A 16,652-nucleotide genomic window follows, 5' to 3' on the forward strand; every position below is an offset into this window, starting at 1 on the left:
TCTATTCTGTTCCAATCTGTTAACTGTTCTGTGTCCTTCTTGTACCTTAATAGGAGAATCTACTCCTTTAAATTGGGAAAATTTTCTTTTCTTTATTTAATAAAGTTTTATTTTTCCAAATGCACAGCAGATTGAACCTGCTCATGCATCTTCACCAGCAGCTGGGGCATCTCCACCCTTTGTGTCTCTGGTGTAAATTACTTAGGCTCTGTGCTTTGAAAGCAGCTAGATATGTCTTTTACTAAGTAGCTCCTGAAGGGTTGCCCTGACCAAGGAACCACGACTCTTCAGTCTCTCGGAGACCACAGCTGAAGTAATAAGCTTAGAGTTGGCAACTTCTTTGCATAATTTGTCTTTTGTCAAACAGGACTAGATTGTTGTGCTTGCCCCGAACTTTACCTTTGGACCACTTCTTTTTGGCTATGCCACCAGACTTATTTACTGGGTCTTTGTCTTTTCTGGCTGACTTTCCAGCAGCTTTTTTCTTGTCTTCCTTGGGAGGCATGGTGAAGCTCAGAGAGTACCAATGACCCCTGCAGCCTCACTAATTGGGGCCTCATAAAACTGAAAAGTTTCTGTAAAGCAAAGGACACTGTCAACAGAACAAAACAATAGCTTACAGACTGGAAAAGAATCTTCACCAACCCTACGTCTGACAGAAGGCTGATATCCAGAATATATAAAGAACACAAGAAGGTAAACACCAACAAACCAAGTAATCCAATTTAAAAATGGTGTACAGAGCTGAACAGAATTCTCAACAGAGGAATAGCGAAAGGCAGATAAACACTTAAAGAAATGTTCAACATCCTTAGTCATTCAGGAAACGCAAATAAAAATGAACGGGACATTTCACCTCACACCCATCAGAACGGCTAAGATCAAAAACATCAAGGGGTGATGCATGTTGGAGAAGATCTGGAGGAAGGTGAACCCTCCTTCCTTGCTGATGAGAATGTAAACTTGTACAATCACTTTGGAAATCAATCTGGCACTTTCTCAGACTTTTTTTTTTCTTTTTTATTTTATTCAAAATAATTTCAGGGTTTTTTTTTTAGCTGGTTTTCTTCTTCATCCCCTATGCCTTTCATTCCTAAGTTTGGTCTTCTCATGATATTCCAGATTTTCTAAATATTTCATGTTAAGTGTTTTGGTGTTGTTGTTTGTTTGTTTGTTTGTCTGCCTTAACAGTGACCAATATATTAATTTCTTCTGTTATATACTTAACTCCTGAGATTCTCTCTTCCATCTCTTTTGTTCATGAAGTTGGCCCCTGTAGTTTCTGTTCAAAATCTTCTGTTGTCATTTCAACAGTTTTCTCAGTTTTAGCTTTCCTTATTGATTCTATTTTTACTTTCAGGACATGAACTGTTTTATTAATTTCCTTACACTATTTATTTGGATTGATTTAAGGAAGAAATTTAATTCTATCTTTAAGGACAGTGGTTTTAAGGTCTTTTTCCTGTGCTTCAGCTATGTTGGAATATTCAGGACCTCAATCACTAGTGGACGAATATTGCCTGGCTATTATTGATTATGTTTTATGCTGGCATTCAGGCATCTACAATCAGGCATGATTATAGGCTTAGGTGCTAATTACTGAATTTCTTTTCACTGGGTGGGTGTTTTGTTCTTTGGTTTTTGTTTGCACCCTGGAATTTCAGCAATTGTGATGCCTATGTGTTGCTTAGTAGAATTTTTTTTTTTTTTTTTGTACTTGATATTTGTGGGCACTGGGATTCCAGGTAAATTGTGTTTCTGACCTTTGGTAATGGGGATGAGCTAGGAGTCTGATTGGCTCCACATGAGGAAGGAGAGCAGAGTGTTCAAAAATGAGTTGTTTATTTTGTTTCCTTGGAATTGGGGAGGAGAGTAAAGACAGGTCGACACAGTGGATCTACTATAGCACTGTGGATGAAATTAAGGGTTTGGACTTAGCGGAACATAAAGAGAGGGTAAGATCTACAGACAGCCTACGTGATTTCTTGATTAAAGTATTCTGTGGGTTAGAGAAGTGTGCATGTTGGAGTTGGGGGCTTGGGTAAAGCAACAAGTCAGGAGAGGGAGATTAGGAGTGGAAGTTCTCTGGAATCCGTGTTTTCTGGCAAGTCTTGCCTGTGAGTTGTCAGCAGTGGGGTGTCTGCTGGAGTTGGGAGCTGAGGTAAAGTTATGAGTTGGGGAGAGATGTTAGAAGGAGGAGATCTGTAGGATCTACACCATGATATAAGAAGGGATTTGGGCATGGAGTGCTGCCATAGGTATTCTGTGGACTGTGCGAGGGAAAGATGAACATTTCCAGTTAGTTTATGTATTTCCCTGGCCCTGCTCAGCTGAATTCAGGCTGGAAGCTGGATATCTAGGATTAGTTGGAAAAAGGGATGTGTAGAAGGAGATCTTTGTGATCCATGAAGGATAAAGTTAGAGAGGAAAGGGAGACCCCAGAAGGATTTCTGCTCCATCCAAATCTGGGGCTGAGAGTGGAAAAACAAACAAACAAACAACTTGAGAAGCATCTGATATCAGCCTAAATGTTGTCCTGACTGGAGAACCTCTTGGCTAAGAGGAAGGGTCTGCTAGCTTTGGGGGTTAGGACAAATCAAAGTGTGGTGAAGAGAAGGTTAGAAGGAAAAGATGTGTGAGTTCAACAGGAGATCGGTGCAGGGTGTGGGGCATGGAAATCTACCACAGATGTCTGATGAGACCAGAACTAATGTTCTGGTGGAAGAGAAGGAGACAGGCTAGGGTTTACAAGTGGACTACATAATGGTTGTTCAGATTAGCATATGTATCTTATGTGATTTTTTCCATGAGAATTAAAAACGTCAAGGAACACAATCAAACATTTTGGGTTTGTTATCTTAAGAAACTTGTGTTTGTGAAGATAATGTCAAGATTGAATGATAGAGGTAGAAAGAAGAAAAACAAAGATAAAGGAAAGAGAAAATAAAGTTTTTAGACAATCTACAATGTAAAAACGTTGAGAAACGATCTTTAATGTTGAGCTGTTATTCTTAAAAATATCTTATATATTAATAAATTTTAAATTATTTGAATATTATTTTATACACGGTTATCTTTTTGAGTACTTTAGTTCATTAATTTATTAAATATTTTTTAAAATGCTAAAGATATATCCAATCTTACATATTTATGGTAATTTTAAAATACTGAGAAGAGAAGACTTTAAGAATTAGAACTTCCAACTATATTCTTGTGCTTACTAATAAAAACTTTCTTAAGAGTTTTATATTGCAGATCATAAAAGATTTAAATTTTCTTTTGCATCCAAAACCAACCAATTTTCCAAAAGAAATTCTTCAAAAAGTTTCAAATATTTCATTAGAATGGAGTCTACAACTGCATATCATAATCAAATTAAATGAAGAAATAATTTTCCACATGTTCTCATGATAAATTCAAAATATTACTAATAAACTATTAATTAAACCTTCAATCAAAATAAAGTAATTTTATACATTAAAGGGTTACACACCATCCACAATCTGCCCTATATGGATTCCTCACAATGTTTAACAATGGATGAATGGATAACAAAATTTCACACCTATACACTGTGGAATATTCATTATTCAACTCTAAAAACCATGTGTTTATGGGGCAATATGTTTTAGCTAGAATTTAAGTGAAATAAGCCCAGAAGTAAAAATGCTTCATTTCCTTGTTTATCATATAGAAAGCAGAGTAGAATAGTGGCTATTAGGGAAAGGACAGTGAAAATATAGGTATATGGACTTATAATCAGACAAAAAAAAGTTACACAAAAGAAAAAATTCCAAAAATTATAATACTATAGGATATTTATGGTTAATGATTTCTCATTTTTCTCTCTAGAAGTGAGAATTTAACTGTTCTCAACAAAAAAAATAAACATTTGAAGTTATATATATGCTAATTACTCTAATAAATGGGTACTGTATTCATATATCAAATGATGACAATGTAGTAGCCATTATCATGCATATATATGTATACATGCAAATATACACATTTATATATGCATACAGATATATGCATAAATATATAAAACACCCATATCTTCCAATTAGAAAACTAATCTACTAATCTAAGTAAAAAGAAGACAAAACAACCAATCACCTCCCTTGCAGGCATTGATTTAAACTTTTATGACATTATAGGGACTTTTCCAGGTTTTGTGTCTGTTATCTTGTGCAATTTTCCAAGCAATTTCCTTCCCATCATTTTCTTGACATTTCAGTCATTTTCTCAAAAAAAAAAAAAAGTAGAGGATCATTTTGCTAGATGAAAGCTGTTTTTTCCTACCTAAAATAAAATCCCTTTCTAACTGAAGACAAGTTTAAAGCCTGAACAATCATACAAAGTGTTTTACAATATTAAAACAATATGGTTCTCTATGATATAATTTGCTTCTCTTAACAGTGACCTTGAAGAAATCTAATTTTATTTGTGTCCTCAACACAAAAGCTAAAAATTTGCATGTTGTCAGTTGCTAGATCACATTATGAATGAATATAATATACATTCGTCTCTAATCTATTACTTGCAATTTGTATTATTTCAATAATTTTACGTAATGTGCATATTACACAATGTAATGCTATATATTAGGTTTCTTACTTTGCTCAAATAAAATGGAATCTTAAATAAAATATAATTACACAGAAGCTAAGGGGCAAGGGCTGAATATATAGCTCAGTAGGCAGAGCACTTGCCTGCCATGAGTTCTTGAGTTCAGTCTCCAGCAAAGCCCAAACCAGGCATAAGGGTTGTGTGTGTGAGGTAGAATAAGAAGAACCTGAGGTTCAGTAACAAAGAAAGTTTGTAATTTGGGGCATTGATGGATCAAATAAAATATTCAAATATTTATACAATTAGCAGGCTCGTGTTGAGAAAAATAATTTAAATTAGAAAGTAATCATGAAGGTGAGATACTGAAACTTAACCCCATTACACTTTTATGAAATGTATAGAAAAATACAATAGACACAGTTACCTAAACTACATAGAATGAAGTGATAACAAGACAGTTTACTGAGCAAATTACTTGACTTAAAAGCATAAAGAATGGAGTTTGTATCCCCCAGAAACACGTGAATGCTGAGTTAGTGTGACTGCCAACATGTAAACCTATTTTACCAGGAAGAGACAGAGAATCTTAGACCTGCTGCTGGCAAGTTCTGCAGGACTTGTCAATGACATTGGCTCTGTTACCTGCTTTTAGATCACTTGCGCCTAATGAGGCTGCCTGGCCTGGCCTCAGTGGATGAGGATGAGCTCTATCCTGATGCTATCTGATGTACAGGGGTGGATTAGTGGGGGACTCGTCTTTTCTAAGGAGAAAGGGAGGGAGGGAGGATAGGAAGAAAAGAGTGGAACATTGGGACCAGAAGGAGAGAAGGAGGGCTGCGATCTGGACATAAAGTAAATGTATAAATTAAAAAATATTTTTTAAAAGGTTTTACTAGGGAAAGCCAATAGTCTTAAATCCCAGAAATTGAAAATGTCAGATAAAGTGGGTGAACAGCTTTGAGTACTGTTGAAATCTAAAGATATGTGAGGGTCTTTTTTTTCCTCCATTATTTATTTATTTAACCAATTTATAGCCTGATCTCAGGCCTCCCCACCCTCCTCCCCATCCCACTCTCAAATCCCCATCTCCTCAGGGAAGGCGAGGCCTGCAAGGGTTTCAACCCTCCCTGGCACCTCAAGTCACAGCAGTCTTAAGTGCATCCTCTCACTGAGGCATGACAGTGCAGCCCAGCTAGGAGAAAGGGATCCAAAGACAGGCAACAGAATCAGAGACAGACCCTACTCCCATTTTTAAGGGACCCTAACGATGACCAAGCTGAACTTCTGCTCCATACGCGTAAAGGGTCAAGGTCCAGTCCATGCATGCTCTTTGATTGGTGGTTAAGTCTCTGTGAGCTCCACGTGCCCAGGTTAGTTTACTCTGTAGGTCTTCTTGTGGTGTCCTTGACCCCTTGGGTTCCCTGAATCCTTCCTCCCATTCCTCCACAAAACTCCCCAAGTTCAGCCTATTGTTTCGCTGTGTGTCTCTGCATCTGTTTCCATCAGCTGCTGGATGAAGCCTCTCAGAAGACAGTTATGCTAGGCTCCTGTCTGCAGGAATAGCAGAATATCATTCATAGTGCCAAGGACTGACTCCCGTGGGGTGGGTGTCAAGTTGGACCAGTCATTGGTTTGCCATTCCTTAATTTCAGCTCCATCTAAACGCTGTACTTCGTGTAGGTGACACAAATGTTGGGTCTCAGGTTTGATTGGTGGGTTGTTTCCCTCCTCCACTGAAAGTGGCAACTAGCTACAGGAGATGGAAACTTCAGGCTCCATTTCTCCTCTGCTAGAATTCTCAGCTAGAATCAACCCCATAGACACTCAGGGGCCTCCCCATCCCCAGAGATGCCCCCCCCCACTAACTGATTTCCATTCTCTGTCTTGGTCCTCCCCTCCAGCACAGCACAGCTCTCCACACACCTGATTCCCACCACTGTTAAACGCCCCATCCCTTCTCCCTCCCAGATCCCTCCTTCCATCTACTTCAGGTGTGTAATTTATTTCCTCTTCTGAGTGAGCTTCAAGCATCCTGCCCTTTGGCTTCTTTGGGTCTGTGGATTATAGCATGGTTATCCTATACTTTATGGCTAATAACTACTTATTACTGAGTACATACCACGTGTGTCTTTCTGAGTCTGGGTTACTAACGCAGGATGATACTTTCTAGTTCCAGCCACTTACCTGCAAATCGCATGATGTCTTTGTTTCTGGTTGCTGAGTAGTGTTCTGTTGTGTAAATGTAATACATTTGCATCAATGTTCATAAGGGGGATTGGTCTGAAATTATCTTTCTTGCTGAGTCTTGGTGTGGTTTGTGTATCAGTGTGACTGTGTCTTCATAGAGTGAGTTTGGCAATGTTCCCTTTGTTTCTGCTTTGTGGAATAGTTTGAGATGACAATGGTGACAAGAATCATGACAAAGAATATTAAGTAATAATTTACAGTGTTGGATCCTGAGAATACAGGTAACGTAGAAAGAAAAACAAGAAGAACAGAATAAAAGGAGGGTGGAGCAAGGTAGCAAGGGGAAGGAAGGTAAGAAGTAGAGGGAAATGGAGTCAATGAGAAAGAAAAGTATGATAAAAATTCTCAGTTTGTCAGTGTTTCTTTGATTAAACCTTTGATTATTTTTTTTCCTTTTGCTCTGATGGAGGAACCCAAACATCTAGTTTTGAAGACCTTAATGTATTTGAAGACTCATAATGTATTTTTACTTATAATTACTATTATTTCTACACTAAAATATTGTTAATGTTTAACCTTCTATAAAATTTCAACTTAATAAAGCAACCAAGTTCAATTAATCATACAAGACTTCTGCATTTCCCCCATATGGTACTTGCTTTTAACTTTTAAACACCCTTTCTTCTCTGGGGAGTGAAACACCATTAGAGTTTTAGTACAGTAATTGTGTGAGTAGATTTTTATTTTAGAATAGGTTAAGCCAACGTCAGTGAATTTAAACTGGGGAGCAACAGTTGACTATCATGAGCCAGGAGAAATTAGAAGACCCAGTGTTAGAAGGGGAGCCCAAAGAGATTCCACACAAGTAGCAAGGTTAAGAGGAATAGACCATTGTGCTTGGTGATTTGAAGTAGATTATGGTGTCTTCTTAGGAGCAGGTTACTTTTAATCTCTTGGTGTTTTGGTATGTGTTACTATGTCAGTTTTTTTCTACATACATGCCTATGCTCTTAATAGGCAGATTGTGTATTGCTGCTTACATACATACTGCATACTGATATTAAAGTCACTGTTGACTCAAACTGAACAAAATTTCCATTTGTTGACAATTTATTTTGTCCTTGTATAGTGTTAATTTTATTTAGTTGTGTTTAGATATAGCCATGTGGACCAAGTTCAAAGTTCTCAAATAGATACAAATGTCTGAAAATTGGGATAATTAGTCCATGGTCCTAATAAAGATGACACATAATGCTGAGACTTGTAATACTTGAAATACAACTACTGGACTATAATAAAAAATAATATACTGACATAATCAGATTTTTGTTATTGAATAGCCTGAAAGTTACACATGGAGTTTCTTTGTGGGAAAAGTTGTCTTTCTTAGATTTGCATGATTTTCCCTGGATTTTTGTAAAACATGTTATTTTTTTAATGTGTGTTCAGTTGCACAATCAAGTAATTAATTCCAGAAACTGGGGAATTCTACTCTGTTCCACGTCTGATTTCAATACAATTACTTAAAGAGAATTATTGCTTCATTACAAAGTCATAATTGTGTTCTGCTACAGTCTAGTTGCCAAAGTTCCTGTAAGAACAAAGGAAAATAAAGTTATAATTTGAGTTCAGTGTCTACATATGAGTGTCTACAAATGAGTCCAGGACAGCCAAGATTATACAAAGAAACTCTGTCAAGAAAGACAAAAATTCACTTTATAATATATACATATATATATATATATATACATATACATATATACACACATATTATATATATGTATATATATGTATACACACAGACATACATATATATATATATATATATATATAAAACCAAACACAAGAAAACAAAATACAATATGACAAAAAGCAAGAACTCTCATACTGAGGTAAGAAGAAGTAAAAGAGTCCTAAGGTCAAGCAAAAGAATATATGTATACATATACATATATATATATATGCATATACATATATATATGTCTGTGTGTGTATGCTGTATGATGCAACTCATACAGAGGGCATAAGGGAATATAGTGTTGCCAAAAACTGGAGTGAGGTGTCATTATGGCTTTCTTGACTTGATGTGGGTGCTGAATTCTTGTCCTCTGAAAGAACAGCAAGCTCTCTTAGCACTAAGCCATCTCTTATGCCTAAGCCACTAATATTCTTGCTCATCAGTTCATAAAGCTTTTATAACACTCAACATATTTTGGAAACCACTGCTTGGGAATAGAGTCTGTCACGTGCTCCATTTCAAATTTGGGTATATCCTCTCATACCATTTTGAGTCTTCTTAAAATAGACACGGTGATTTTGCAATTTCATAAAAAATGACTCCTAGCTTGCCTCTGAGATAAAATTGTGCTCATATTGTATGGACACTGCACATACCTACTAGTTTCAAATTCAAACTTTTTAAAAATAAATATCCTATGCTTTAATGCCACCATGTTTAGCATTTATTGCTGTATTTAAAGATTGAACTAGGAGTCTCAAGAAAGTTTCTGCTGAAAAATATGTTAATATGTTTTAAAGTCTTGAATTTTTAATATTATCTCCAAGCAATACATATTTAGCAATTATGTTAATCAAAATATCCATTTATATTTGAAAGCAGGAAGGAAAATGACGCTTTGCTTCTTGAAAAAAAATAGAAAAATGTATCAACTTATTTTCCACATGCTTCACAAATTGACTAGAAGTGCAAAGTGATGTGTGCAGAATAATGTCTAACTATGTTTGTTAAAAAAGTCTATCAAGGTGGATTTTAAATGGCATATCACCATAGACTAAGTGGATGTTCTTAAGGAAATAGTAAGGAAATTATCATATCCACTTATTCCAGGATATATTTTAATTGGTTATGCTAAAAAATCATGAGAATTTATTAGTCCTCCATAGAATCACTCAAGTTAAATCTCTTTTATTCTGCCATCCATCCACTGCAGAGTTCTGAAGCTGCCAGTACTAAGGGAATGGGACTCTAGGGTATGGCACATTACATATAACCAATCACAGACTTAAAACATAGCCTCAGGATCACATATTGATGCATGCTTACTTTGGTATTCCACATCCAACTATTGACTCTGAACTGGGAATCATGGTCCAGATATAGAGGATTGTTGTCTTCTGTGTCTTAATCTACAAGGAAAATCATATTTTAATTTTTTTAATTGAAAGCAGAGTCTTCTCTCATATAATACCAACCCATCCCTCCCTTCAACTCTCCAAGCTCTCCCCACCTTCTTTCTACCAATGACCCACTCTTCCTCCATCTCCTTTTAGAAAAGAGCAGGCTTCAAAGAGACAATAACCAAACACAAGAAAACAAAATACAATATGACAAAAAGCAAGAACTCTCATACTGAGGTAAGAAGAAGTAAAAGAGTCCTAAGGTCAAGCAAAAGAATCAAAGACACCCACCTACACAGTTAGGAGTTCCATTAAAACACCAAGCTAACGGCCAGAACATATACATAGAGAATCTAGTGTAGACCCATATAGTACCCAAACTTGTGAATCTCTGTGACACCATGTGCCCATAGTTGTTTCAGTAGGCCATGTCCTTCTGGCATCCTCCATTCCTTCTGAATCCTACGATTTATGTGCTTCTTCTTCCTTGGGATTCCTTTAGCTCTGAGAGAAGGAACCAGATGGAGACTTCCAATTTAAACTCTCTCCACGGTAATGCTGGCTGTGGTTCTTTGTATCTGTTCACATCTGCTGCTGGGGGAAGCCTCTGATGAATGCTAGAAAAGGTACCTATATGTAAGCATTGCAGAATATCTTTAGGAACCCTGGCACTGATTTGTTTTTGCTGTTGTTGTCCTTAGACCAATTCTGTTTAGTTCTGCTCTGCGCCTCCAAGCAGTGTCAAGCATGGACCACCTCTTCTGGTATGGTGCTCAACTTAAATCAGATATTGGTGGGCTACTCCCATGAGATAACAACATTGCCCTAGCATATCTCAAAAACAGGTCAAAGATTCTATGGATGGATTGATGTTCATGAGTCTCTTTCTGTAGCCTGCAGAGTACCTTCTAGTACCAGAGACTAGAACATGAAGTGAAGGCTTTATTCAGGCACCAGCTTGACCTCTCCCCTTTAAGAGCTTGTAGATATTGTCCTTAGCAATGGAGCCTCACTATCAGATCTATAAGATAGATGAAAGCAACTCTCTCTGCTAGAATCAGCCTGTGCTGTTTGGGGAAATTCATGGGACAACATAGGCCAACAGCTTAACAAACAAAACAAACAAACAAACGAACACAAACCTGTTCCACAACTGGGAGTCTTGTCTGGCTACAAGATAAGACAGGTTCAGACTCTATACCTCATTACTAGGAATCCTTAATAGGAATATCCTCATCAGTTCTTGGAGGCTTCTGCTGCCTTAAGCTTATATACCACCTCAAAACGTCCTCTGAAACCAAACTTCTTTCACCATACTCTTGAATTCCCTTTTATCTTCCTCCCACCTCATCCTTCACAATCATGTTTCCACCAGCCCCCAGCCAGCCCACCAAATCTATTTTATTTTCTCTAACCAGGAGATCCATACATTCCATCCTAAGCTCTCCTCTTTACCTATATTTTCTGGGTTTACAGAACAAAGTTTGGTTGTCATGTTCTTTTTTTTATTTTTTTTTAATTCACAAAATATATAATCCAAATTTATACACTATAGAGCAATACAAATGAGCAAGTAGATGGTCAAAGTAACATTTACAGGGAAGTAGATAGTCTTTGATAGAAATAGTGTCTTTCAAATAATTTTCAAATAATGGAAAAGACACTGTTTCTATAACATCAAACATGAGTATGACATCAAACATGGGGAGTGTGGGAGAATTACCCAGTACTTATTGTTGGCTTTCTGCTTTGGGGTCTAATTAATAGTGTCTTTTTTTTTTTCAATGCAGTTTATTCAGGAACCTTGAACAATCCTCGGACCCCGGGTCTGATGCTCTTTGGGTGGATGACACCTAAATGAACATCAGTACAAAGTCCCAATTTATTTCTAATATCAGAGATCAGACCTCTACTCTTGCCTGATGCGTCTAAAACAAAAAGGGGGAACTGTAGAGAGCTGCGGAATGCTATGCCTTAAAGATGGAGCTGGTTTCCACCTTCCACCTTTCCGATGGTGAGTGCTCTCTGTCACGAACAATTCCACATTTGGCTAAGGCTGAGGATCTGGCTTGCTTCCATGTATGTGGACCTATCTGCATTGCCCACGTGGCATGCTGGGGTTGGCTACCCAGAGGCTATTTAAGCTGTGGGCTGGTTGTCATGTTCTTAATGACTAATATCCACCTATAAATGAATACATAACATTTATTGTTCTGGATCTGAGCTCTCACTCATATGTTTTTTTTTATTGTATGATTGTTTTTTTGTTTTTTTTTTTTTATTTTTTTATATTAACCACTTGGTTCTCTTCCTTTCCAAATTGTATCATCTTGATTTCTTTTAATTATATTATTGCTCTAGCTAAAACTTCAAGTACTATATTGAATAGACATACAAACTTGTCTTTTTTTTGGATTACTAAAATTTTTATTTTTTATATTAATTACAGTTTATTCCATTTTTTATCCCAGCTGTAGTCCCCTCCCTCATTTGCTTCCAATCCCACCCTCCCTCTCTCATCTCCTCCCACGAATCTCTCCACGTCCACTGATAGGGCAGGTCCTTCTTTCTGTCCATCTAAACCTAGCCTATCAGGTTTCATTAAGACTGATCTGCCATGGGCTACATCTGTGCAGGGGTTCTAAGTTATCTCCATGCAAGGCCATTTGTTGGAGTATCAGTCTCAGAAAAGACCCCTGAGCCCAGATTTCTTGGTTCTGTTGCTCTCCTTGTGGAGCTCCTGTCCCCTCTACAGTATCAAAGCAGATGCTGAAACTCATAGCCAAGCTTTGGACAGAGTGCAGGGAGTCTTATTAAAGGAGGGGGAAATAGAAAGATAAAGACCATTCATGGAGATAACCTAGAACCCCTGCACAGATGTAGCCAATGGCAGTTCAGGAATATAGAGGCAGAAGAGATTCTTTGACTTGCTGATCCACCAGTGTTGTCATAACTATCTGACAAGTTCAAGTTCTTTGTGAGACTCTACCTAAAATAAAATAAAGTAAAATAAAACACAGATTAACTGAGAAAGAGACTCAAAACTTGAGCTCTAAATACAGACATAAAAAAAATGCAGAGACAGAAGACAAAGTCAAACAATAATTTATGTCAGGAAAAAACAAGGCATAACAAAAACTTCCGAGGGGCTGGGGATATGGCTCATAGGTTAAGAGCACTGGCTGCTCTTCCAATGGTCCTGAGTTCAATTCCCAACTGAACTTGAGCCACATGGAGGCTCACAGCCATCTGTAAAGAGGTCTGATGCCCTCTTCTGGCGTGCAGGCATACATGCAGGCAGAACACTATATACATAATAAAAAACAAAACCTTCCGAAAGTTATGGAATTTCTTCAAGGTCTCAAAGTTATAATTTCAAGGGAAAACAAGAAGGAACTAAATGACTGGCTCTTTGGTCTCCCCAACCCCGAAGGGAGGAGCAGTCCTGTTAGGCCACAGAGGAGGGCTTTGCAGCCAGTCCTGAAGATACCTGATAAAACAGGATCAGATGAATGGGGAGGAGGTCCCCCCTATCAGTGGACTTGGAAAGGGGCATGGTGGAGATGAGGGAGGGAGGGAGGGACTGGGAGGGAATGAGGGATCGGGACACGGCTGGGATACAGAGTTAATAAAATGTAACTGATAAAAAAAATAAAAAATAAAAAATAAAAAAAAATTAATTACAAAAAAAGAAGGAACTGTGATAATCTAAAAGCTTAAATAATTTTTAAGTGAAACATTAGCAGATAATTTTCTAAACATGAAAAAAGAAAAAGATAACCAAGTCAGGGAGACTTAGAACCCATGAATAAATAAAATAGAAAAATAAGTCTTTTCCATGAAAAATTATTTTGAGATGACAAAAATGTAAGGTGAACAAACAATCCTAGAAGCCATAAGGACAAGTGACCAACTTAGCTACAAAGGAAATCAGTCAGGATGATCCAAATATGCTCCTTAGCAACACTGAAAATTAGAGAAGCATGAAATGATGCACTTCAGTCTCTAAAAGTACGATAAAATGTATGCAAAATAACTGCTATATCTAGTAGTTATTTTTTTAAAGTGATGAAAACAGTAAACACGAATGAGCAGAACTTAAGACTGCATACATAAAAAAGGCTACAGACACACCAATCGTCATGATTTCATGGTGCATGTTATATTTATAAGGTGAAATACCAAACTGTGTTCCAAAATATGTACAATTATTACATGTTAATTGCATTAAATATTAAAGTTTAGAAAATTATGGCAACTTATGACAATCAAGGCAGAACTAAATAAAATACTTAGAGGAATATTTCAAGAAAATGAAATATTCTCACTTCCATAAAAATCACAGGAAGACTAAATGCTATGAGAGGAGCAGATGAACAAAAGAGATGTTGGAAGGAGTCAATCAAGTCCAGCTCGTAACTCAGAAAATCTCTAATACATACAAAGGTAGCCAAAAGTAATTAACAGTGATCCGAACAAATATCTTAAGAAATAGCAAAATCCAATCAATAAGAATCTTAAATAAAAATGATCTTAGTTCACTGTTTAAAAGATGCTAAGTAGCTGGCTGATTACAACGCAAGATGAAACTATTTTCACCCTATGAAACATACCTCAAACATAAAGAATAATATTAAACCAATCATATATAGTACATAAAGGAACCCATAGGAAATATGAAAATCTTGAAGTTGTTCATGTTATTAAAACACCAGGGAAAAAAACTAAAAATAGACAATACAAAGTTCATCAATCACAGAGCAATGAGACAGAACACTTTGGAAGAACAATGAATAATTCAGTGGAAGAATTTAAAACTTTCAAGTATCAAACAAAAATCAGAGCATAATCTGTCAGAACATATGTAATACAACTGAGCCAGCCCTTAGAGGAAGCTTATAGGTATAAGTGCTTATACCTATAAGCAGACTTAAAAGATGGCAGAGGATACAAAAGCTTGGTTTACTATAATCTGCAGAAAATAAACCAAGGGAAGTTAAATAACAATTACCAAAAACACCGATTTCTACCCACTTTAGCCGGTTCTAATGACAAAATTAAACAAGGTTTTTTACTGTGCAAAAACCCAAAACCCATCACAGACAAATTGACTTTGTTGGGTACATAAGTCTCTGCTTCTTTCGTGAGGAGATGTCAACAATACACAGTAGGCACTAAAAATTAAGGAAGAATCCCTCAGAAAAGTGAGCAGAAAACCAAAAGGAGGGACCTAGAAAAGATGTCATATAATAATCAGATGTAATAGTCAGAGGTAGGGGCTAATGGAAAACCCTCAATTTTTGTCACTAAAATGAAACATCCATTGGATATTTTGTAGTTATCCCTATTAAGTTGGCTGGTAGCAAGCTCCATGTCCTTCGTAAGCAGTACTATTGGAAAACATAGTGCAATTTCCACAGAAATAAGCCCAGAAATTGGGCCATCAGAAGACAGCTCTACTGCCTAGACTAAGAGAAAGAAGATTTTAAGTAGAATTACAAATTGTTCAATCAGCCAGACCCCGGAGGTTCCAAAAGATCCATCGGGTTTTCTTTTTATCCAGTCTAACAAAAATCACTGAGCCTTGGCTTAAAGGGTCAACCTCTCTCCAAAATGAAGGTGGAAAGTATTGAAGGCAGCATTGCTCAGCCTCTGTCCTATTTTTGCACATGCATGCACACACACCACAAACATAGACACATGTGCATACCTGCACACGTATACAAAAGTGGGAGAGGAGGAAGAGAAGACACATTTCTACAGAATTGTTTCAACGTCCCCTTTTCTTTGCATCTTACTTACACTATTCAAGATCTGTTAAGTACGATAACTACAAAAATTGCTTCCAAATTTGGAAAAAGAACAAATTGTTTATATATGTGGGTGACACAATTGTGTGTATAGAAAGACCTAATAGTTCCTCAAGAATTATGCCCATTTTTAAGTATGTCTATATGAAACACATATTTTACAATTAACATATGTTAAATAAAAGAAAATATTAAAACTTGTAAATAAATTAGTTAGGTAGCAGGTTAAAATATCCTGTAGACAGTAGCATTTCTATACACAGACATAAATTTGCTGAGAAAAAATTAAGAATGCAGTAACATTCAAAATAGCTATAGAGAATTTGAGGAACTTAATTAACAAATTCAATGACATCTGTCAACAATAAAGCTATATTTTATTAATTAAAGGAATTGTAAAAATAAGAAAACAAATTAATGAAAGTTCTACTAATCACTTATTAAATATAAATGATAAAAAGGATGAGAGTCAAATCAGAGTCAAACATTAGTTTAATATATTTAAAAATACAACGATGATTAAGAATTGCAAGAGCCAATTGTTTCTGAGTCGTAGGTAGAGAATAAGGTGTAAAGCATTTTCACTATTCCTTTCTTCATACCCTGAGTGAAACCGCTTGTGCAATTAGTTTAGATCTCAAATTAGGAAAACGTTTTCTTCTCACTTCCATAATTAAGAGCTAAATCAGTTATCAACTGTCCTTGCTTTTAATTCCAATTGATATATAGCTGTGTAACCTTTTCCAGAGTCATCCCCCATCATTATATAAATTACAGCTTGTTTGTCATAGGCATCCATCCGTCAGAGACAGCTCGTGTTCATACGCTGACAGGAACATGCATCCGTTTTCATGTAAAGCTCCCTTGCTGCACTTTCCATTAGTCAGCTTGCCAGAACATCTGGCATTACTCTGTTCACGACGATTTCCAACAAGGATAGCATCCCTT

At 36.6% G+C, this 16,652-nt stretch overlaps 1 pseudogene; it reads right to left on the minus strand.

Annotated features, from left to right (window-relative positions):
• Positions 1–141: 141 nt before the first annotated feature.
• On the minus strand, positions 142–505 carry LOC110542725 (small ribosomal subunit protein eS25-like; annotated as a pseudogene).
• Positions 506–16,652: the final 16,147 nt, after the last annotated feature.

The sequence above is a fragment of the Meriones unguiculatus genome, chromosome 20, assembly GCF_030254825.1.
Source record: "Meriones unguiculatus strain TT.TT164.6M chromosome 20, Bangor_MerUng_6.1, whole genome shotgun sequence".
In the NCBI taxonomy this organism is placed as follows: domain Eukaryota; kingdom Metazoa; phylum Chordata; class Mammalia; order Rodentia; family Muridae; genus Meriones; species Meriones unguiculatus.